The sequence below is a fragment of the Tamandua tetradactyla genome, chromosome 24 (genome assembly GCF_023851605.1).
Source record: "Tamandua tetradactyla isolate mTamTet1 chromosome 24, mTamTet1.pri, whole genome shotgun sequence".
NCBI classification, from domain to species: Eukaryota; Metazoa; Chordata; class Mammalia; order Pilosa; family Myrmecophagidae; genus Tamandua; species Tamandua tetradactyla.
Genome location: NC_135350.1, coordinates 9,365,546 through 9,388,923, shown reverse-complemented (window position 1 = coordinate 9,388,923; position 23,378 = coordinate 9,365,546). Strand labels below are relative to the sequence as shown.

The 23,378-nt window shown below is 36.4% G+C and overlaps 1 protein-coding gene and 1 pseudogene across 2 annotated transcripts in view; one reads left to right on the top strand and one right to left on the bottom strand.

The window, feature by feature from the left end:
- The window catches only part of ANK2 (ankyrin 2), a 767,321-nt gene that overhangs the window by 151,497 nt on the left and 592,446 nt on the right, over positions 1-23,378 (top strand). The gene's annotated exons all lie outside the window — the stretch shown is intronic.
- On the bottom strand, positions 2,206-12,230 carry LOC143668432 (large ribosomal subunit protein uL18-like; annotated as a pseudogene).

Here is a 23,378-nt window from a genome sequence, read left to right as displayed (position 1 = left end):
GGTTAATTTCTTTTTTTCCGTTAATTAATAAAAAAAAAATCGTTTGGGGTAGAATTGACATCTTAACAATATTCAGTCTTCCAGTACATGAAACACTGAATGTCCTTCTGTTTATATAGGTCTTTGATTTCTTTTAGCAATGTTTTGTAGTATTCTGTACAAGTCCCTTACATGCTTGGTTAAATTCATTCCTAGATATTTGATTCTTTTAGTTACTATCGTAAATGAATTTTTTTTCTTGATTTCCTCCTCATATTGCTCATTACTAGTGTACAGAAACATACTTATTTTTGCCTATTGATCTTGTACCCTGCCACTTTGCTGAACTAATTAATTATCTCTAGTAGCTTTGCTGTAGATTTCTCAAGATATTCTATACAAAAGATCATGCCGTACTATATGATTTTGCTTTTATGACCTCAGTAAAGGTAAACTCAGAGGCTTATAATACAGAATATAAGGGACCTATAGATATGCAGAAGTTAGAGGTGGGTGAACTGTTGGCTAATGAGGTTGAACTTAAATATATGGGAATGGATAGAAGTGAAGATAGTTCATTAGTGGGCTTATAAGTAATATTGCCATATTGAAGGTGAACATGATTGAAAGGGGTTGTGTAGAGCTATGTATCTCACCAATTAACACTGCAAATATAAATAAGTTTTTTTTTTGGCTATTATAAAGGGAATTTATTGTTAAAAGTTTACAGTTCTAAGGCCATACAAATGTCCAAACTTGGGCATCCAAGGGGGAAAAGAATTATAACAAATAAGTATCAGTGGCTGGGAGAGTTCAAATAAAGTTGAGAGGCTATTCTGGAGGCTTCTGTTGCACAAGCTTCAGCTAGTATTGCTGTTTATCGTGGTTTGCCAAACCCCAACCCAAACCATTCCTGCCAACCTGAAAGAACACCTAGGGCTCTGTCTGGGATTCTACAAAGGTTACATACACTATGGTTACTTTCCATAAACCTACAGCTCTCCCAATGGGTTCCAAGGCCAGATAAGTCCTGGAACCCAGAGGGGACAGCCTCTCCAGAACATCAACTAGTTCCATACCAGTATCCTGTATTATCGACAGCCCTTTCCAACATGAACAAGTAGAATATCCAAAAAGATTGGGAGAAAGATTAAAGATCAAAGGAGATCATGGAGTTTTGACAGAGAAGATAGGATTTAACAAATGAGTATGACTGCTGAATCATTATATTGATATTTCTTTTAGTCTCCTGTGTCCTGGAGCAGCTGGAAGGATAAACCTAAATTGTGAAACCTTAACCCATACCAAACTCTGAAATCTGTTCTATAGCTAATTGTTTTGGTGTGCTTTGAAATTTATTGTTTTTTTTATCGATGTTATTTTTCACAATAAAAAAAGAATAATACATAGAAATAAAATGTTGCCCATCAGACAAATATAATTCTCATAGCAGAAATTTTTGCTTTAAATAACCAGGACTTCAAGCTGAAACATGTTTTTATGATCTGTTGCACTTAAGAAAAGTAAAATATCATGTCATTTGCAAATAGTGAACATTTTACGTCATCTTTTCCAATTTTCATGCCTTTCATTTCTGTTTCTTGCCTATTTGCTTTTGTTAGAACTTCCAGTACATGATGAATAACAGTGGTGACAGCGGCATCTTTGTCTTGTTCCTCGTTTTTTTTTTTTACATGGGCAGGCACAGGGAATCAAACCCAGGGCTCCAGCATGGCAGGCGGGAACTCTGCCTGCTGAGCCATCGTGGCCCACCCTTGTTCCTCATCTTAGCAGGAAAGCTTTCAGTCTTTGATCATTAAGTATGATATTGTGGGTTTTTCATATATGCCCTTTATCATATTGAGGAAGTTCCATTATATTCCTATTTTTCTAAGAGTTTTTATCAAGAAAGTATGATGAATTTTTTCAAATGCTTTTTCTGCATCAATTGAGTGATCATGTGATTTTTTCTTTTTGTTTTGTTGATGTGATGTATTACATGAATTGATTTTCTTATGTTGAGTCACACATACTTGGGATACAATCTACTTGATCATGGTGTATAATTCTTTTGATGTGCTGTTGGATTTGATTTTCAGGTATTTTTTGAGGCTTTTTGGATCTATATTCATAAGAGAAATTGGTCTGTGATTTTCTTTTTCCTTAGCAGGTTGGTAAATTTATTGTTTTATTTGAAAAAATCTTCCTAGAAAATTCTGGTTTGGTTTAGCTTTCAACAGCCCACTTCTGAGCTCTGAGGAAACTTGCCTTCTCCTCAGTTACCCAGTCTTTCTTTTGGGCAAGAGACATTTTGGGACAATTCCACTTCTTCTTTTTAACTTCTTTGTTAGGCTTTTTCGTGTAGAGTGAATTGTCTCGTCTGCATGGCTTTGTTGTATACCTCCACCATCATTACGTTGTTCATTGTATATTGAGAGAATTGTTTCTTGTAAGCATCTTCATTTTCCTCCGTTAGGTAACACATATACTCCACAACATTCTGACCTATGATGTGTTTTCTATGTACTTCTACATAAAATTTCTTGTTTTCTGAATCTTAATCAGGGAATTGTTTGGTATTGTGAGGAACAGACAAGCCTCCAAACTATAACTCCCTTCGGAGCCACCCAAACTTTACTTCCAGTGGTAGTTCTGCATCCAATTAGCAGGAAAGGTGCCAAGGTGACCACTGATACTTTCTACATTGTACTGATTTCCTGTTACCTCCACTTGGCCTTCATATATCTCATCCATGCCTAACCTACTGAGAAGCCTCTGGGCAAGCAGCAGGCCAGTAAAATAAGCTGTGGCATAATTTGTCTGGCCAGCTTTCACCCCATACTCTGGGAGCTAGTGAACATAAGCTGCACAGACTAGCATAGCCCCTTCTACATGGGCATAAGCAATGTGATACATGACGTCCCTGTTAGTTATATGAACTATCATCCTGTATTTGGGGTTGTTGTACTTATTTTTGTATTAGATTACTGAGCATTTCTGAGCAGAGTAATTGGTTTCACCCTCTTATCTTCATCCAGATTCCACTAGGTATCTCTTGAGATAAGCCTTCTTTTTTTTTTTTCTTTTGAGTTTTTGATTGATTGCATGTGAAAATAAGATTATTTTAGATTAGGCTAAAGTAGATAATTAAAATTAATCCCATTGGTTTCTTTTTACTTTTTTTTACATATGGCTACTAGGAAATTAAAAAATGCATATATAGCTTGCATTATATATATATATATTTGTTTTTCCTTTCTTTTTAATGATCATTACATTCTTTTTTAATTAATTAAAAAATTTTTAAACATAACAAATGCACACATTCTTACAATATGATCATTCCATTCTACATATATAATCAGTAATTCACAATATCATCACATAGTTGATTATTCATCATCACGATAATTTCTTAGAACATTTACATCAATTCAGAAAAAGAAATAAAAAGAAAATAGAAAAAAATTCATACATACCATACCCCTTACCCCTCCCTTTCATTGATCACTAGCATTTCTTTCTACTAAATTTATTTTAACATTTGTTGCCCCTATTATTTATTTTTAATCCATATGTTTTACTTGTCTGTCGATAAGATAGATAAAAGGAGCATCAGACACAAGGTTTTCACAACCACACTGTCACATTGCGACAGCTATATCATTATACAATCATCTTCAAGAAACATGGCTACTGGAACCCAGTTCTACATTTTCAAGCAGTTCCCTCCAGCCTCTCTGTTATGCCTTAACTAAAAAGGTGATATCTACTTAATGCATGCGAATAACCTCCAGAATAACCTCCTCAACTATGTTTGGAATCTCTCAGCCATTGACACTTTATTTTGTCTAATTACTCTCTTCCCCCTTTCAGTTGAGAAGGGTTTTCTCAATCCCTTGGTGCTGAGTCCCAGCTCGTTCTAGGATTTTTGTCCCACATTGCCAGGAATGTCCGCACCCCTGGGGGTTATGGCCCACGCAGAGAGGGGAAGGGCACTGAGTTTGCTTGTCGTGTTGGCTGAGAGAGAGAGGCCACATTTCAGCAAAAAAAAAGAGATTCTCTTGGGGGTGACTCTTAGGCCTAATTTTAAGTAGACTTAATCTATCCTTTGCGGGGTTAAGTCATATGAATAAATCCCAAGATTGGGGGCTCAACCTATTGCTTTGGTTGTCCCAGTGCTTGTGAGAATGAATTCTTCACTTGGGGAAGTTGAATTTTCTCCCTTTCTCACCATTTCCCAAAGGGGACTTTGCAAATACTTTTTTATTCAATGTTCAGATCACTCTGGGTTTATTGGGACACCACTCTGGACAAACCTACAAAATTTTATGCTCTCAAGGTGCCATGTATTTGTGATGTTCAATTAAGCTGTCCACAGAAATTATATTAGGAACTGTACTGTCAAAATATAAATTTTGTACCAAATAAACATTTTTTCTTTACTCTCACACATGTTAAAATTTTTAAAGATTATTTACCATCTCTTTTCAACATCCTGCAGTATTGACATTCTTTTCTTCTTCCTCATGCAAAAACATTTTTAAATTTGTACATTTAGTCACTATATTATACACTGTAGGCATTCGTAGATTATACCATCTCAGTCTTAATCATCTATCTTTCTTTCTGGTTTCATTTGTGCCCCCAGCCCTCCTCCCTCTATCATTCTCACATTCAGCTTCATTAAGGGTTCTAACATAATTGTATTACAATAGGTAGTATTGTGATATCCACATCTGAATTTTTGCAATCAGTCCTGTTGCACAATCTATATCCCTTCAGTTCCAATTACCCAATTTCTTACCATATTTCTATCTCACTAGGCCTTATTCTTTTTCTTAAAATTAATTTATTTTTTTTTATTTTTTAAAAAAATATTACAACAAATGAACGCAAACATTCTTAACTATGATCATTCTGTTCTAATATATAATCAGTAATTCACAATGTCATCACAGAGTTGCATATTCATCATCATGATCATTTCTTAGAACATATACATCAATTATACAAAAAGAAATACAAAGACAACAGAAAAAATTCGTACATACCATACCCCTTACCCCTCCCTTTCATTGATCAGTAGCATTTCAATCTAAATTTATTGTAGCATTTGTTCCCCCTATTATTCATTTTTATTCCATTTGATTTACTCGTCTGTTGATAAGGTAGGTAAAAGGAGCATCAGACACAAGGTTTTCATAATCACACAGTCACATTGTGAAAGCTATATCATTATACAATCATCTTCAAGAAACATGGCTACTGGAACACAGTTCCACATTATCAGGCAGTTCACTACAGCCTCTCCACTACATTTTGACTAACAAGGTGATATCTATTTAATGCATAAGTACAACCTCCAGGATAACCTCTTGACTCTGTTTGGAATCTCTCAGCCATTGACATTTTATTTTGTCTCATTTCTCTCTTCCCCCTTTCAGTCGAGAAGGTTTTCTCAATCCCTTGGTACTGAGTCCCAGCTCATTCTAGGATTTTGTCCCACGTTGCCAGGAAGGTCCACACCCCTGGGAGTCATGACCCATGTAGACAGGGGGAGGGTGGTAAGTTTGCTTGTTGTGTTGGCTGGAGAGAGAGGCCACATCTGAGCAACAAAAGAGGTTCTCTGGGGGTGACTCTTAGGCCTAATTTTAAGTAGGCTTAGCCTATCCTTTGTGGGGTTAAATTTCATATGAACAAACCCCAAGATTTGGGGCTCAGCCTATTGCTTTGGTTGTCTGCACTGTTTGTGAGAATATCAAGAATTCAACTTGGGGAAGTTGAATTTTCCCCTTTCCCACCATTCCCCAAAGGGGACTTTGCAAATACTTCTTTATTCACTATTCAAATCACTCTGGGATTTATCAGGGCATCACTCTGGACAAACCAACAAAATCTCATGCCCTACTCATATGGTGTTCAATAATGGCCATTCTGGTGGGTGTGAGATGATATCTCATTGTTTTGATTTGCATTTCCGTAATAGCGAGGGAAATTGAGCATCTTTTCTTGTGCCTTTTGGCCATTTGTATTTCCCCTTCTGAGAAGTGTCTGTTCAAGTCTTTAGCCCATTTTGTAATTGGGTTGCCTGTCTTTTTTTTTGTTGAGTTGAACAATGTCTTTATATATTGTGGATACTAGTCCTTTACCTGATATATTGTTTCCAAATATTGACTCCTATTGTGTAGGCTGTCTTTTTACTTTCTTGATGAAATTCTTTGATGCACAAAAGTGTTTAATTTTGAGGAGTTCCCATTTCTTTCTCTCTCTCTCTCTCTCTCTCTCTCTCTCTCTCTCTCTCTCTCTCTCTCTCTATCCCTCTCTCCCCCTAACCCCCCCTCCCTCCCTCTCTCTCTCTTTCTTTCTTTCTTTCTTTCTTCAGTGCTCCTGCTTTGGGTGTAAGCTCTAGGAAACTGCCTCCTACTATAAGATTTATAAGATATCTCCCTACGTTTCCTTCTAACAGTTTTATGGTCTTAGATCTAATGTTTAAGTCTTTGATCCATTTTGAGTTAATTTTTGTGAAGGGTGTGAGATATGGATCTCTTTCATTCTTTTGCATATGGATATCCAGTTCTCTAGGCACCATTTATTGAAGAGATGGTTCTGTCCCAGGTGAGCTGGCTTGACTGCCTTATCAAAGATCAATTGTCCATAGATGAGAGGGCCTACATCTGACCACTGTATTCTACTCCATTGGTCAGTATATCTATTTTTATGCCAGTACCATGCTGTTTTGACCACTGTAGCTTCATAATATACCTTAAAGTCAGGTAGCGTGAGACCTCTGACTTCACTTTTTTTTCTCAGGATACTTTTAGCTATTCTTGGCACCCTGCCCTTCCAGATAAATTTTGGTAATTGGTTTTTCTATTTCTGGAAAGTAAGTTTTTGGGATTTTAATTGGTTTTGCATCAATCTGCAAATCAATTTAGGTAGAATTGATATCAACTATATTTAGTGTTCCAATCCATGAACACAATATGGCCTTTCATTTTTTTTTTTTTATTAATTAAAAAAATTAACTAACACAACAATAGAAATCAATCCATTCTACATATGCAATCAGTAATTCTTAATATCACATAGGTGTATGGTCATCATTTCTCAGTACATATGCATCGATTTAGAGAAAGAAATAGCACTACAACAGAAAAAGAAATAAAGTGATAACACAGAGAGAAAACACAAATAAAAATAAAAAGTACAAAAATATATAAGAGAAAACAAACAAACAAACAAAAAAAAAACTATAGATCAGATGCAGCTTCATTCAGCGTTCCAAGATAATTACATTACAATTAGGCAGTATTGTGCTGACCATTTTTTTTTTTTTTAGACGTCATACCATTCTACATATGCAATCAGTAATTCTTAACATCATCACATAGATGCATGATCATCGTTTCTTAGTACATTTGCATCGGTTTAGAAGAACTAGCATTATAACAGAAAAAGATATAGAATGTTAATATAGAGAAAAAAAATAAAAGTAATAATAATAAGAACAAAACAAACAAAACAAAACAAAACAAAAACCTATAGCTCGGATGCAGCTTCGTTCAGTATTTTAACATGATTACTTTACAATTAGGTATTATTGTACTGTCCATTTTTGAGTTTTTGTATCTAGTCCTATTGCACCGTCTGTATTCCATCAGCTCCGATTACCCATTATCTTACCCTGTTTCTAACTCCTGCTGAACTCTGTTACCAATGACATATTCCAAGTTTATTCTCGAGTGTCGATTCACATCATTGGGACCATACAGTATTTGTCTTTTAGCTTTTGGCTAGACTCACTCAGCATAATGTTTTCTAGGTCCATCCATGTTATTACATGCTTCATAAGTTTATCCTGTCTTAACGCTGCATAATATTCCATCGTACGTATATACCACAGTTTGTTTAGCCACTCGTCTGTTGATGGACATTTTGGCTGTTTCCATCTCTTTGCAATTGTAAATAACGCTGCTATAAACATTGGTGTGCAAATGTCTGTTTGAGTTTTTGCCCTTAATTCCTTTGAGTAGATTCCCAGCAATGGTATTGCTGGATCGTATGGCAATTCTATATTCAGCTTTTTGAGGAACCGCCAAACTGCTTTCCACAGTGGTTGCACCATTTGACATTCCCACCAACAGTGGATAAGTGTGAATATGGCCTTTCATTTATTTAGGTTTTCTTTGATTCCTTTTAACAATTTCTCTTAGTTTTCTTTGTATAGGTCTTTTGTCTCTTTAGTTAAATTTATTCCTAAATATTTTATTCTTTTGATTGCAATTGTAAATGGAATTTTTTTCTTGATTTTCCCCTTAGATTGTTCATTACTGGTGTATAGAAACACTACAGATTTTTGAGTGTTGTTCTTGTAACCTGCCACTTTGCTGTACTCATTTATTAGCTCTAGTAGTTTTGCTGTGGATTTTTCGGGATTTTGACATATAGTATCATATCATCTGCAAACAGTGAGAGTTTTACTTCTTCCTTTCCAATTTTGATGTCTTGTATTTCTTTTTTTGTCTAATTGCTCTGGCTAGAACTTTCAACACAATATTGTAAAAGTGGTAATAGTGGACATCCTTGTGTTGTTCCTGATCTTAGGGGGAAAGTTTTCAGTTTTTCCCAATTGAGAATGATGCTAACTGTGGGTTTTTCATGCATTCCCTTTATCGTTTTGAGGAAATTCCCTTCTATCCCTATCCTTTGAAGTGTTTTCAACAGGAAAGGATGTTGCGTTTTGTCAAATGCCTTTTCTGTGTCAATCGAGATGATCATGTGATTTTTCTGCTTTGATTTGTTGATATGGCGTATTACATTAATTGATTTTCTTATGTTGAACCATCCTTGCATCCCTGGGGTGAATCCTACTTGTTCATGGTGTATAATTCTTTTAATATGCTGCTGGATTCGATTTGCTAGAATTTTGTTGAGGATTTTTGCATCTATATTCATTAGAAAAATTGGTCTGTAGTTTTCTTTTTTGTAATATCTTTGTCTGGCTTTGGTATGAGGGTGATGTTGGCTTCGTAGAATGAATTAGGTAGCTTTCCCTCCTTTTCAGTTTTTTTGAAGAGTTTGAGCAGGATTGGTACTAATTCTTGAATGTTTGGTAGAATTCACATGGGAAGCCATCTGGTCCTGGACTTTTCTTTTTGGGGTGCTTCTTAATGACTGATTCAGTTTCTTTACTTGTGATTGCTTTGTTGAGGTCGTCTGTTTCTATTTGATTCAATGTCGGTTGTTCATGCCTTTCTAGGAACTTGTCCATTTTATCTACAGTGTCGAACTTATTAGCATAAAGTTGTTCATAATATGCTGTCATTACTTCCTTTATTTTGGTGGGGTCAGTGGTTATGTCTCCTCTTCTGTTTCTGATATTATTTATTTGCATCCTCTCTCTTCTTCTTTTTGTCAACCTCACTAAGGGTCCATTGATCTTATTGATTTTCTCACAGAACCAACTTCTGGTTTTGTTGATTTTCTCAATTGTTTTCATGTTCTCAGTTTCATTTATTTCTGTTCTAATCCTTGTTATTTCTTTCCTTTTGCTTGCTTTGGGGTTAGTTTGCTGTTCTTTCTCCAGTTCTTCCAAGTGGACTGTTAATTCCTCAATTTTTGCTTGTTCTTCTTTTTTTATATAGGTATTTAGGGCAATAAATTTCCCTCTTAGCACTGCCTGTGCTACATCCTGTAAATTTTGATACGTTGTGTTTTCATTTTCATTTACCTCGAGATATTTATTGATTTCTCTTGTAATTTCTTCCTTGACCCACTGGTTGTTTAAGAGTGTGTTGTTGAGCCTTCACAAATTTGTGAATTTTCTGGCACTCTGCCTATTGTTGATTTCCAACTTCATTCCTTTATGATCTGAGAAAGTGTTTTGTATGATTTCAATCTTTTTAAATTTCTTGAAACTTGCTTTGTGACCCAGCATATGGTCCATCCTTGAGAATGATCCATGAGCACTTGAGCAAAAGGTGTATCCTGCTGTTGTGGGGTGTAATGTTCTATAAATGTCTGTTAAGTCTAGCTCATTTGTTGTATTATTCAAATTCTCTGTTTCTTTATTGATCCTCTGTCTCGATGTTCTGTCCATTGGTGAGAGTGTGGAATTGAAGTCTCCAACTATTATGGTAGATGTGTCTATTTCTCTTTTCAGTGTTTCCCTCGTGTATTTTGGAGCATTCTGGCTTGGTGCATAAATATTTATGAGTGTTATGTCTTCTTGTTGAATTGTTCCTTTTATTAATACATAGTGTCCTTCTTTTTCTCTTTTAACTGTTTTACATTGAAAGTGTAATTTGTTGGATATTAGTGTAACTACTCCAGCTCTTTTCCGATTGCTATTTGCATGAAGTATCTTTTCTCAACCTTTCACCTTCAACCTATGTTTATCCTTGAATCTAAGATGTGTTTCCTGTAGACAGCATGTAGATGGGTCCTGTTTTTTAATCCATTCTTCCAGTGTATGTCTTTTGATTGGGAAGTTTAGTCCATTAACATTTAGTGTTACTACTGTATGAGTAATACTTTCTTCTACCATTTTGCCTTTTGGATTTTATATGTCATATCTAATTTTTCTTCTTTTTACCTTTACTCATAGTCTTCCTTTCTACACTTTTCTCACACCTCTCTCTTCTGTCTTCGTATCTGTCTGTTTTGCTCCCTTTAGTATTTCTTGCAGAGCTGGTCTCTTGGTCACAAAATTTCTCATTGATTTTTTGTCTGAAAATGTTTTAATTTCTCCCTCATTTTTGAAGGACAATTTTGCTGGATATAGATCTTGGTTGGCAGTTTTCTCTTTTAATAATTTAGATATATCATCCCACTCTCTTCTTGCCTCCATGGTTTCTGCTGAGAGATCTACGCATAATCTTATTGGGCTTCTCTTATATGTGATGGATTCCTTTTCTCTTGCTGCTTTCAAGATTCTCTCTTTCTCTTTGATCTTTGACATTCTGATTAGTAAATGTCTTGGAGTATGTCTATTTGGATCTATTCTCTTTGGGGTACACTGCACTTCTTGGATCTGTAATTCTAAGTCTTTCATAAGAGTTGGGAAATTTTCAGTGATAATTGCCTCCATTAGTTTTTCTCCTCCTTTTCCCTTCTCTTCTCCTTCTGGGACACCCTCAACACGTATTTTCATATGCTTCTTGTTGTTATTCAATTCCCTGAGTCCCTGCTCATATTTTCCCATTCTTTTCACTATATTTTCTTTTGCTTATCAGATTTCAGATCTTCCATCCTCCAGTTCACTAATCCTCTCTTCTGCCTCTTGAGATCTGATATTGTAGTTTTCCATTGTTTTTTCATCTCTTCTACTGTGCCTTTCATTCGCATAAGTTCTGTGATTTTTTTCAGACTTTCAGTTTCTTCTTTTTTTCATTCCTTACCTTCTTTATATCCTCCCTGAATTCATTGATTTTATTTTTAATGCACTTTTCCATGTCCATTCAAATATTCTGAATTAATTGTTTCAACTCCTGTATGTCTTTTAAATTGTTGGTTTGTTCCTTTGACTGGGCCATATCTTCAATTTTCCTAGTGTGATTCTTTTTTTTTTTTGCTGGTGTCTAGGCGCTTAATTAGTTTATTCTTGAAATCATTTCCACTTCTTTTACCTAGGATTTTTTGCTGGAATAATTTGTTGTCTTTCTGTTCTTTGACCTTCAGTTCAGCTTATTCTGGACTAGTAGCTTAGTTTTGTTTAACAGAGCAGAATTTTTCAGTTCTTGTCTTGTTTCTTACCCTGCCTGTATGGTGCCTTTCCTCCCCACCCCCACCCTTAGGAGAGTCTACTTAGGTATTATAGACCCCAGCCAGATCTTCCCAGACCAAACTGGCCTCCTAGCTGGAGGAAAGAGTCACCTGTGTCAGTTTTCTTTGATGGTGAGACCCAGCTTGTTGAAAGACTTTCCTGTGAATTGTCTGTACTCTGTGTTTTTCCTATCCTGCCCAGTATGTGGCGCTTGTCTGCCTGCTGGTCCCCCCAGCATAAGGTGATGGTTTACTTTTAACTTCAACAGACTCTTCCTGCTAGGGGCGTGGTGGAGACAGAGGAGTGGTTGTCAGCTGGCTTTAATTGCTTCAAATTTCCAAACCCAGGGGTCTGAATCCCTTGAGGGAGGGAATCCACCTGAGTTGGGCCCCACCCCTCTCCTGGGGAAGGCACATGCTCCATACAAGCTCTCCAACAAGCTTGTTTCTTAGGCCTTATTCTTGACAACTGTAACAACCCCCATCCTGAGGGACAGAGGCCAGCATCTGCAGCTCACCACAGACCTGTGGCCCAGGTGCACTGTGTTGGGGTTTCGCTTGGGGATGGGGTGGAAGGAGAAGCTGTAATTTTCTTTCCTTGTTGTATCTTTATATGGCATTTGTATAAGGTCATGTTGGCTTCATAGGATGCATAAGGTAGTGTTTCCTCCTCTTCGAGTTTTTGAATGTATTTGAGTAAGATTGGTCTTATTTCTTCTTGGAATGACTGGTAGAATTCACCCATGAAGCCATCTGTCCTGGGCTTTTGTTTGTTGGGAAGTTTTGATGACTGGGTTGATCTCTTTACTTGTGATTGGTCTGTTGAGGTCTTCTAGTTCTTATTGAGTCATTGTAAATGTTTGTATCTTTCTAGGAATTTGTCCGTTTCATCTAGGTTGTCTAATTTGTTGGCATATAATTGTTCAGAGTATCCTTTTATGATCTTTTTTATTGTTTCAGAGTCAGTAGTAATGTCTCCTCTTCTCATTTAGTTATTTGCATCTTCTCTCTCTTTTCTTTGTCATTTAGTTAAGGGTTTACCAATTTTATTGATCCTCTCAAGAAACGAACTTTTGGTTTTTGAGTATTTTCTCTATTGCTTTTTTATTCTTAATTTCATTTATTTCTACTCTAAACTTTGTTATTTCTTTCTTTCTGCTTGCTTTGTGTTTAGTTTACCCTTCTTTTTCTAGTTCTTCAAGTGTCTTATTTGTTTTTTGATGTTAGCTCTTTCTTTTTAATGGAAGTGTTTAGGACTATAAATTTTACCCTCAGCACTTCCTTCACTGCATCCCATAAATTTTGAAATTTTATGATTTATCTCAAAATATTTACTGATTTCCCTTGAAATTTCTTCTTTGACCAACTAATTGTTTAGAAAATGGTACTTAAATTCCATGTATTTGTGCATTTTTCAGTTCTCCGCCTGTTATTGATTTCCAGCTTCATTCTGTTATGGTGAAAGGAGATACTTTATATGATTTCAATCTTTGAAATTTATTAAGACTTGTTTTGTGACCCAATCTGGCATCTGTCCTGGAGAATGAGCCATGCGCACTGGAGAAGAATGTATATACTGCTGTTTGGGGTAAAATGTCTGTATATGTCTGTTAAGTCTAGTTCATTATCTCATTATTCCAGTTTTCTGTTTCCTTACTGATCTTCCATCTCAACTTTATTTATTGATGATAGTAGAGTATTGAAGTCTCCAACTGTTATTTTAGAGATGTCTATTTCTCCCTTCAGTTTTACCTTATGTATTTTGGGGCATTGTGGTTAGGTGCATAAGTATTTATGATTGTTATTTCTTCTTGGTTGATAGAGCCTAACCCTTTTATAAATATGTTGTGTCGTTCTTTGTCTCTTATAACAGCTTTTGATGTAAAGTCTATTTTGTCTGATGTTATATAGCCACCCTAGTTCTTTTTCCATCTTTTTACTTTCAACCATTTTGTGTCTTTGCATCTAAGGTGAGTCTGTTGCAAACAACATATGGTTGGTTCATGATTTTTTATCCATTCTGCTGACTTGTTTCTTTTGATTTTGGGATGTTTAATCCATTGACATTCAGTGTTAATACTGGTTTGTAATTTTATGTGCTGTCTATGCATCTGATTATCTTGATGAGTTAACTCTGAAGGTTCATTTCTCCCTCTGTCTAGGGCTTTATTATTGATTGGCTTTGTGTTAAGGCCCTTATTTGATATTTTATCCAGCTTATTTAAACCTTTAGCATGGTCTGTGCTTAACTGTTCAGATTTTCTCAGCTCTTCTTCATCTGACTCTTGCCCTGTATATTCAGTACAATTTTTTCACCCTCAGGAGAGAGCTTCATTTCCTATATTCTTTTTCCAGGAATCAATCTATTCTGTGTATTTTTTTTCTTTGCAGACTGTTTCCCCCAGCTCCTATGATTTGTTTATATTGCCTCCCTCATTCAGTGCCCCATTTTCTTTACACTTTTTAGTTCTGAGACCTGTCCTATCTTACAGGAGTTCAGTTTAAACACATTCTCCCATTCTCCTTTTTTTTCCCTGTCAGGCTTTTCTGTCTCCGTTTCCCCCCCCCCCCCCCCCCCCCCCATTAAAGTATCTCACCCTGGAGAGCTAGATGGGGTCAATCTGGAAAAGTGGGTCATTTCAGAAAAGGCCAATTTACCTGTAGTTGTCCAGCTGAATGAAACTTGATTCAGGGTACAACAGTTCTTACCAGCCTTTCTACTATCATTGCTTTTTTTCTTTTTTAACTCCTGCCCCTGAGGGCCCTTTTATATGCAGCACTCCTCTAGCGTCTGTGTTGTTCCCTGGGTCTCTGCAGACTTAGGTGCTTGTGCCTGGATAAGTGTTGAGTTCTAGCCTGCTGTTGTGAGCTTCTCTACAGTCTCAGCCCACGGTGCTAGGGACCCGGTCTGTGCTGTCTCTGTGTGACTTGCAAGCTGCGCAGGACCGAGTAAGGGAGGAGAAATGTCTGGTATCCAGGACAGAATTCTCCTAGCTGAGATTGTTCTGTTTCTTTGATTCAGCATTTGTGGAGTCTTCTCCAATCTCTACTGCCCTCCAGAGTTCTAAGCAAGTGTGATTTGTCCTTCCTTTTATTAGCTAAATTTCTGGGGAGGCTTTTTCAGGGAATGTCTTAAGTTGCCACTTTGATGTCATTACTGAAGGGATTATAATAACTTTGTCAGGTGTGATAGTGGCATTGTGATTATGTTAAAAAAGTCCTCATCAATTAGAGATGCATAATGAAATTTCCGTGTGTGAAATGATAGGTTGTCCGATGCTTTAGATTTACTTTAAAATACAGCAGAAAAACAGTATGTGTGGGAGAAATAGCTTGAAACTAGACTGGTAAAATGTTGAAGGTGGGTGCATGTAGATTCATTATATCATTTTGCTGTTGGGTATGTTGGAAATTTTCTGTAATAACAAAAAAATACATTTGGTAATCTAGCTTCATCCATGGCTTCCCCTTTTTTAGAGTATTCAAAAATAAATCCCAAATATTGTATAATTTCACCCATGAAAACTTCAGTATGTATTTCTAAGTGATAAGGGTTTTAAAAAGTATGGCTACAGGATACATGTATTTTCCCACTTCCCTGATTTTCTTAAAAATATCTTTTTTTGTTTGTATTTAAGAGTTAGATTAGAGCCACATATGGCATCCATTAAATCTCTTTTGATCTTTAATAGTTTTCTTCCTTTAAAAAATAAAAGCCTTTTGTTGAAGAAACCGTGTTATTTGTCCTGTAGAGGACTCCACCTCCTGGATTTGGTGGATTGTTTATTCCAGGTGCTGTTCAATTTGTTCCTCTCTTTCCCTTTTATTTCCTGTAAACTGGCTGGCAGATCTAGAGGCTTGATTAAATTCACTTTTGATATTTTTGTCAAGACTCCTGCCTAGATGGTGCTGTGTTTTTCCTGATGTATCATCTCAGAAGGCCCGTAAGTCTCATTTTCACTTAGCGATTCTAAGACTGAGCAGGGGATTCAGGTGGTGTCAGCCTGATCAGCCCATTACAAAGCTCCCCATCAACATTTCTACTAATATTTTTGCATCCTGTGATTAGTATTGTTGAGTCCATTATACCATTAAGGGCTGCAAAATGATTTTCTAATTCTTCCATTCCTTTTGCATTTATTGTCTGGGATTCTTCTATAAAGAAGTTCCCCTTATTGACTATTTGATTAGCTTATGCGAAGTTGGCTTCTTCTTTTTTAAAGACCACATTGCATCATTACATTCTGTTGTACCATAATTTAACTTGTCACTTGTTAACTTGTAAATATATGGATACTTACAATGTTTCTTTTGCTATTTCTTTTTTAAATTTATTTATTAATTTAAAAAATTAACAAACCAAATAAAACATCAACGTATATAATCAGTAATTCACAACATCATCACTTAGTTGCATATTCATCATTTCTTGGAACATTTGCATTAATTCAGAAAAAAAATAAAAAGACAATAGAAAAAGAAATAAAACGAACACAGAAAAGGAAAAAAAAAGATTATACCTACCATATCCCTTACCCCTCGCTTTCATTGATCACTAGCATTTCAAACTAAATTTATTTTAACATTTGTTCCCCCTATTATTTATTTTTATTCCATATGTTCTACTTGTTTGTTGACAAGGTAGATAAAAGGAGCATCAGACACAGGTTTTCACAATCACACAGTCACATTGTGAAAGCTATATCATTATTCAATCATCCTCAAGAAACATGGTTACTGGAACACATTGTTACTGGAACACAGCTCTACATTTTCAGGCAGTTCCCTCCAGCCTCTCCATTACATCTTGAATAACAAGATGATATCTACTTAATGCATAAGAATAACCTTCAGGATAACCTCTCGACTCTGTTGGAATCTCTCAGCCATTGACACTTTGTCTCATTTCACTCTTCCCCCTTTTGGTGGAGAAGGTTTTCTCAATCCCTTGATGCTGAGTCTCAGCTCACTCTAGGATCTCTGTCCCATATTGCCAGGAAGGTCCACACCCCTGGGAGTCATGTCCCATGTAGACAGCGGGAGGGTGGTGAGATTGCTTGTTGTGTTGACTGGAGAGAGAGGCCACATCTGAGCAACAGAAGAGGCTGTCTTGGGGTGACTCTTAGGCTTAAATTTTAAGTAGACTTGACCTATCCTTTGTGGGGTTAAGTTTCATATGAACAAACCCCAAGACTGGGGGCTCAGCCTATAGCTTTGGTTGTCCACACTGCTTGTGAGAATATCAAGAATTCAACTTGGGTAAGTTGAATTTCTCCTGTTCTCACCATTCCCTGAAGGGGGCTTTGCAAATACTTTTCCACTCACTGATTGAATCACTCTGGGATTCATCGGGGCATCACTCTGGACAAACCAACAAAATCTCATGTCCTCTCTGAAATTCTTAGTACTTATGGTGTTCAGTCAAACTATCTGCATAAGTTATATTAGGAAATGCACTAATCAAAATATAAATTTTGTAACAAATAAACATTTTTTGCTTTAGTCTCACACATAAGGTGAAATTTTAAAATATTAATTACCATCTATTTTCAGCACCCTGCAATAATGACATTCATTTGTTCTTCCTCATTCTTTTGTTATTTCTTGAATTATCTAAATTATTTTTCTTATAGTTTTTTCATATAGTCATGTTTTTAGAATGAATAAAGTCTGAAATTTTATATTTTTATAGAAAAATACCTTTTTTTTTTACTCTATGCATGCTAATTTAATGCATTTATGAGAGTTAGAGTGAGATAGACTTATATTTTAACCCTGAATCAATTACTTATTAACCACATGACCTTGGGCAAATTATTTATCCTTTGTAAACCTCTTCATTCAAATACTGGAAATAATAATAAAAATATTGATTTCTAGATTGTTTTATGGATTAAATAAAATCATCTATAAAAATGTTTGGTACAGAGGCTAGCATAAGTGTTCATTAAAATGAACTTTTATTAATATTTAAGGATTAACTTAAGAAGCACTTGCAAAGTACATTGCACAGGGCTTGGCAAATAGATGCTCCAATAAATAGCATTACTGTTTTCCCTTTCTTCAATTTACTCCACTCTGAGAAGTAATGAAATTGCTCTTTTTACCTAGACTGTTTTAGGAATCAGGAAAGTAAGAATTCAGTGACCCTGAACTTTTTGCTGGGAGAAGTTATTCTGCTAGCTAGCTTCTAAGGAGACCTACGTGGAGTTGCTGAAGACACAGCTCTGTATCCCAGAGGCCTTATTGCATACTGGAAGATGCTTAGTTTTTAAGGATGTCTCAGACCAGATGGGACAAGGAAGCCTGTAACCATCATTGCATTTTAGCCTCATGCTGTGGAAATAGGGTGACCATTCCTTTGCTTCCTTGCCTTGTCCAACTTGTCTGGTATATTTTTAGATTAGAAAATCATCCTGATGAATTTTTGTTTTGCATGGGTAGGCACCAGGAATCAAACCCGGTCTCTGACATGGCAGGTGAAGACTCTGTCTGCTAAGCCACTGTGGCCCACCCCATTCTGATGAAATTTTAGCTCTGTATTACCTCCAATACTCTGTCTAAACCCAACGTGGGAATTCAAACTACATAGAGTGATGAAAAATTACTGTTCCGATCACACATTCATTTAGAATAAATGACATTTGCCTCAAAGTTGATATGCCAAATTATATTTTTCTAGCAACTCATGAGAATTACTATTTCTCCTGCCCTCCCATTTCTTTCCATTTTATCCTTCATTTTTGTAATTCCCCTGTCAAATAATGTCCATATTTTTTCTTCTTCCTCTATGGTCTTCAGGCTTCTAGCATATCCTTTACTTACTTCTTGCCCTCATTTTATAACTTCTCAATTCTCAGATGCGCCGTCTATTCATGATGTAAGGGAGACATTTTGCACCACTCCTTGGATAATGCTGTGTTCACTGGTTGGATAATTTAGCCTTCCTCCAGAATTGCCTCACGTCTCCTTCCTGTGTTCCTATGTAATAACTGACAACTTCTGTATTTTGATTTACCAATGACACATTTTCTAGGTATATAGAAGTTTATGTGAATGATTTTCTGAAAATAATATGGAATTAGCACCGCAGACTGGAAAAGAACAGTTAGCTCCCCAATGCTAAAGAGCAGACTCTTTTTCAATGAAATCTGCTGAAGGATCACACACATATTTTAGTAACAGTGAGGAAAACAAAAGATGCTTTTGGTTATTCTCGTGATGTTCTTTGGGTTTACTTTGATGTAAGGGTATCATAAAATCTCTGCCCAGAATGAGCAGAGCTTCCCAGGGTGTGGTTTGGTAGAGCACCGTCAGAGTCTCCTGGTGCCCTACTTCAGATCACTGAGTCAGAATCTGGGTCTGGTTTCAGAATCTATATTTTCATCAGGTGATTCTTATGCACTAGAGTGTGATAGGAGTGAGGTGGTTAGTGGAGAGAATAGCAGCCAGCAGGAGATGCTGTGGTCTCCTTAGAGCTTTCTATTAAGCACCAGTGGCTCTGGGAGTCTTTAAAGAGTAGGTGATGCCAAATATTTTAACACGTTTGTAAGGTTGTCCTAAAGTATTAAAGAGTGGTTTAGTTAAGATGTATACCACCAATTTAAGTACCAGTGTATCAAATGAGACGTGGAGCATCCCAAATCTTGCAGAATGACACTGCTGCTTTTTTGTTTTTCAAAGGCAATTTTATTGAGATATATTTTATGCCATATAATCATCCAAAGTGTACAATCTGTGGTTCACGGCATTATCACATAGTTGTGCATTCATCACCACAATCAATTTTTAAACATTTTCACTACTCCAAAAAATTAAAAATAAGAATAAAAATAAAAATTAAAAAAACACCCAAAACATCCCATACTTCTTTTCCTACACCCTATTATTTATTTATTTTTTTACCCTTCTGTCCATGTACTGGATAAAAGGAGTGTCAGCCACATGGTTTCCACAGTTACATGGTCACACTGTAAAAAGGCACTGCTTCTTTTTTTATTTTTAAATTTTTATTGACAAATCTTCACAAACATACAGTCCATACATGGTGTGTAATCAATGGCTCACAATATCAAGGGCACTGCTTCTTAAATAAAAAGTAAAGTACAAAGTAAATACCAAGGAGGTACTTATTTTTAAAATTACTGTGATGGTAATCTATGATTAGTCAGTTCAGAATTCACTGGTCAGCAATAAGGCAATAATGAACCATGTCTACCTGAATGTAGAGATTATTTTGAATGATAACCTTAAAAAGAATTATATGCAGCAGTCAAAATCCTAAGCTTTCACATTCTCTGTATCTGGGATGCCTTTAGGGATAACCTTTTAAGCATGCTTATTTGTGACCTTTTTCCTGCCATATTTATTCCTCTGTCTGTTGGGACTAGACTTTTGTTCCCATTTATGAAAGACAAATGTTTTTCCTGTCACTTTCACTTATTCATTCAAAAATAATCGATTAAACAACTACTGTATGTTAAGTTCTGTGCCATGTGCTGGGAGTATAAAGATGAGTAAGATGTGGTCCTGGTTCCTGTCTTTTCTTTAATCGGTGGAACGAGGTCAAATGTCTTTGCCTGGAATGAGCAGACCTTCCCAGGGTGTGGTTGGTGGAGCACCACCGGAGTTTCCTGGTGCCCTACTTCAGATTACTGAGTCAGATTCTGGGTCTGGTTTCAGAACCTGTTTTTCATCAGGTGATTCTTGTGCACTGGCCTAGCTCGTGATAGGAGTGAGGTGGTTAGTGGAGAGAGTGGCAGCCCGCAGGAGATGCCGTGGTCTCCTTAGAGCTTTCTATTTAGCTCCAGTGGCTCTGGGAGGCTTCATAGGAGGAGAATGTCTTGGCTGGCTTGATAGAGCTTTCTCTGGAGGGGGCTGGCTGAAAGCTAGTGTGAAGGTTTCTGAGAATGGGTAGGAGTTCTGTCCTTCCAGAAGGGCGTAGTCCTGGATGGAGAGAGAGCTTCGGGGTGAGGTCAGGTCAGGGCAAAGGGACTTTTGTCCCTAGAGAGTCCATAACATAGCCTGTTGGGTGTCCAGTGGGGAGAGTACATGTGGTAACAAGTCTAATATAGTTAGGATTCATTTAAGGACAGAAAAATGTAAACATAAAACAATAAGAGCTAACATATATGGTTTCTTATCATGTCTAGGTACTGTTTAAGCACTTTATATGCTCTAAGTCATTTTATCCTAACAACCATCCTGTGAGGTGGTTACTAGTACTGTCATCCTTGTTTTACAGATGAGGAAATGAGAACACAGAGAGATTAAGTAATTTGCTTGAAGTTACCCAACAGAGCTGGGATTCTCAGCCAGGCAGTGTGGTGCAGTGTAAGCTCATCACCAGGGCATTAAATTGCCTCTCAGAAGCAACATCATTTTACATGGTCAAAGCAGAACAGTCGTGTTTTAAATTCATAGTGTTCACACTGTTTTTACTTGAACACTGATTTCTTTCCAACTTTTTACCAGAATAACACTCCTGTCCCCAATGGGCCACATAAAGAATAACTCAGGAAGACTTGACAACCGCTGTCTTAAATGCCTTCAGTTCCGGTTTCTTCTGTTTTAGAGAATAAATTTACATTTCTTTTTGTTGTTACCTTAAAAGCTAGATGTATATGCACATCCCTTTTATTGCAGCTGTTGTTCCTCACTTTACTACATGAAGTAAAGATGGTGCACTATTTTTACAGATGAAGCCGCAACATTTTAGTCTTTAAACTGTGTGATACGAAAAAAGTCCAAGTGTATATTTAGAAGGCTGAACAATTTTTCAATTTCTTTTTATTTGCTTTTAATTTCAGATTTGGTATCTAAACTCTTTCATGCTGTGTGCTCAGTAAATGTGGATAATTATGAGCAAGTTTAAAAAATGTTAACAAGGAGAAATACATTTGAACTGTGCCTGAGCTTCCAACATGAAGAGAGTTTAATAGATTATTTGACTTGTGTCCTTTCTCAGGAGCTGTTTAACACTTGTACATATTGTATCAGATGACAGAGGCCAAGTTTACAAGCAGATCTGAAGGTGTCTTGTGTTAGAAGGAAATTGGTAGGCTTTGAGATTGCTCTTTTTTTCTGCAGAATGGGGAACAAGCGGCCTGCCATTTCTTGGAATGGCAAAATTGGAAGAATTACACCCAGAAAACATTATCTCTCTGACCAGATTCTTCTCAGATAGAGATTTGTTGCATAAATACTTATTCTTTGACTCAGCAAATATTTTGCCTAGCTAAATCAGCACTTGTAGTTTTACTGGTGGGTTATTTCTGGCTATGGAAAGATATATGATGCTGTCATAGGTCAGGCATTACTACAGACCCCATGGAAAATCCAAATTCAAATGTTTTTTATTAATTTAAACTAATTGTTTTTTTCTATTAAAATAATACTTGCTTCTTATTAAAAAAAATCAGTGAAAGCAGACATGTTTGAAGAAGTGAATTACCTTCACCCGTAAGTTATTTTCAATGTCAACAGATACCTGATACTTCTTTTAAAGTGATTTTCCCATTGGAGAAAGCAATAGTTGAAATCTCTGAAAGCTAGGTTAATGATTCATAAAAGTAATTCAATTACTTTTAACTATTAAGAGGTTTATTATTGTCCTATTGTTGTTGTGACAAATGACCACAGACAGTGGCTTAAAGCAACATTAATTTATTATCTTACGGTCTGGAGGTCAAAAGTACCAATTGGGGCTTCACTGGGTCAAAACTGAGATGTCTGCAGGGCTGTGCTCCCTCTAAAGGCTTTAGGGAAGGATCCTTTTCTATACCTTGCCTGTATTCCTTGGCTCTTTACCTCTTCCTTATCTTCAAAGTGTATATCACTCCACATTCTGGTTCTGTCAGTGCATCACCTTCTCCTCCTTTGACTCTTTTGCCTCTCTCTTATAAGGACCCTTGTGATTATATTGTGCCTGCCTGGATGATATAGGATGATCTCCCCATCTAAAGGTCCCTAATGTAATCATGTCTGTAAAGTCTCTTTTGCCATATAAGGTGACACTGTTGGGTTCCAGGGATAGAGACATAGATATCTTTGTAGGTCCATTATTCAGCCTAGCACAGAGATAGATAGCTCAGATTTGCTAAGAGATTTTGTGCTGGAGAAATTCATATTAAATTAGCACTTCCACCTCAACTATCTTTCTGTTTTCATTCAAATACCATAAATTCTTGAATGTCTCAAATATGATGTATCTGAGAACTCCCAACAGAAGTGTGAAGAAGGCCCTAAAGCAGTATTTTCCAAGCTGGGCCTCTAGTGGCCCATGAAAAATTAAGAGAGAAGGGTTACAAAGTCACCTGGGTCAAATTGGATTGAGAAACATTGTGCATGTCCATTCTACACTCCATCCCACCTTCACTCTTAACGCTCATTAGCATATGGGAGAGGTGCTGAGAATTTTCACTGTTACCCTTTGATTCTGGATGTATTTTACAATTAAATGTTTTTTTTTTTTTTAGAATGTTTATTAGCAATCTTCTCAAAGGATATCACTAAATTATGTTTGGGAAGTACTACCCTTAATGCCTTTTTCATTCTATATCTTAGCTTATTTGAAAAATAATGAGTAAAATAAAAAGTTGACTCTAAATATTTCCTAGTTATCCTTCTATCTC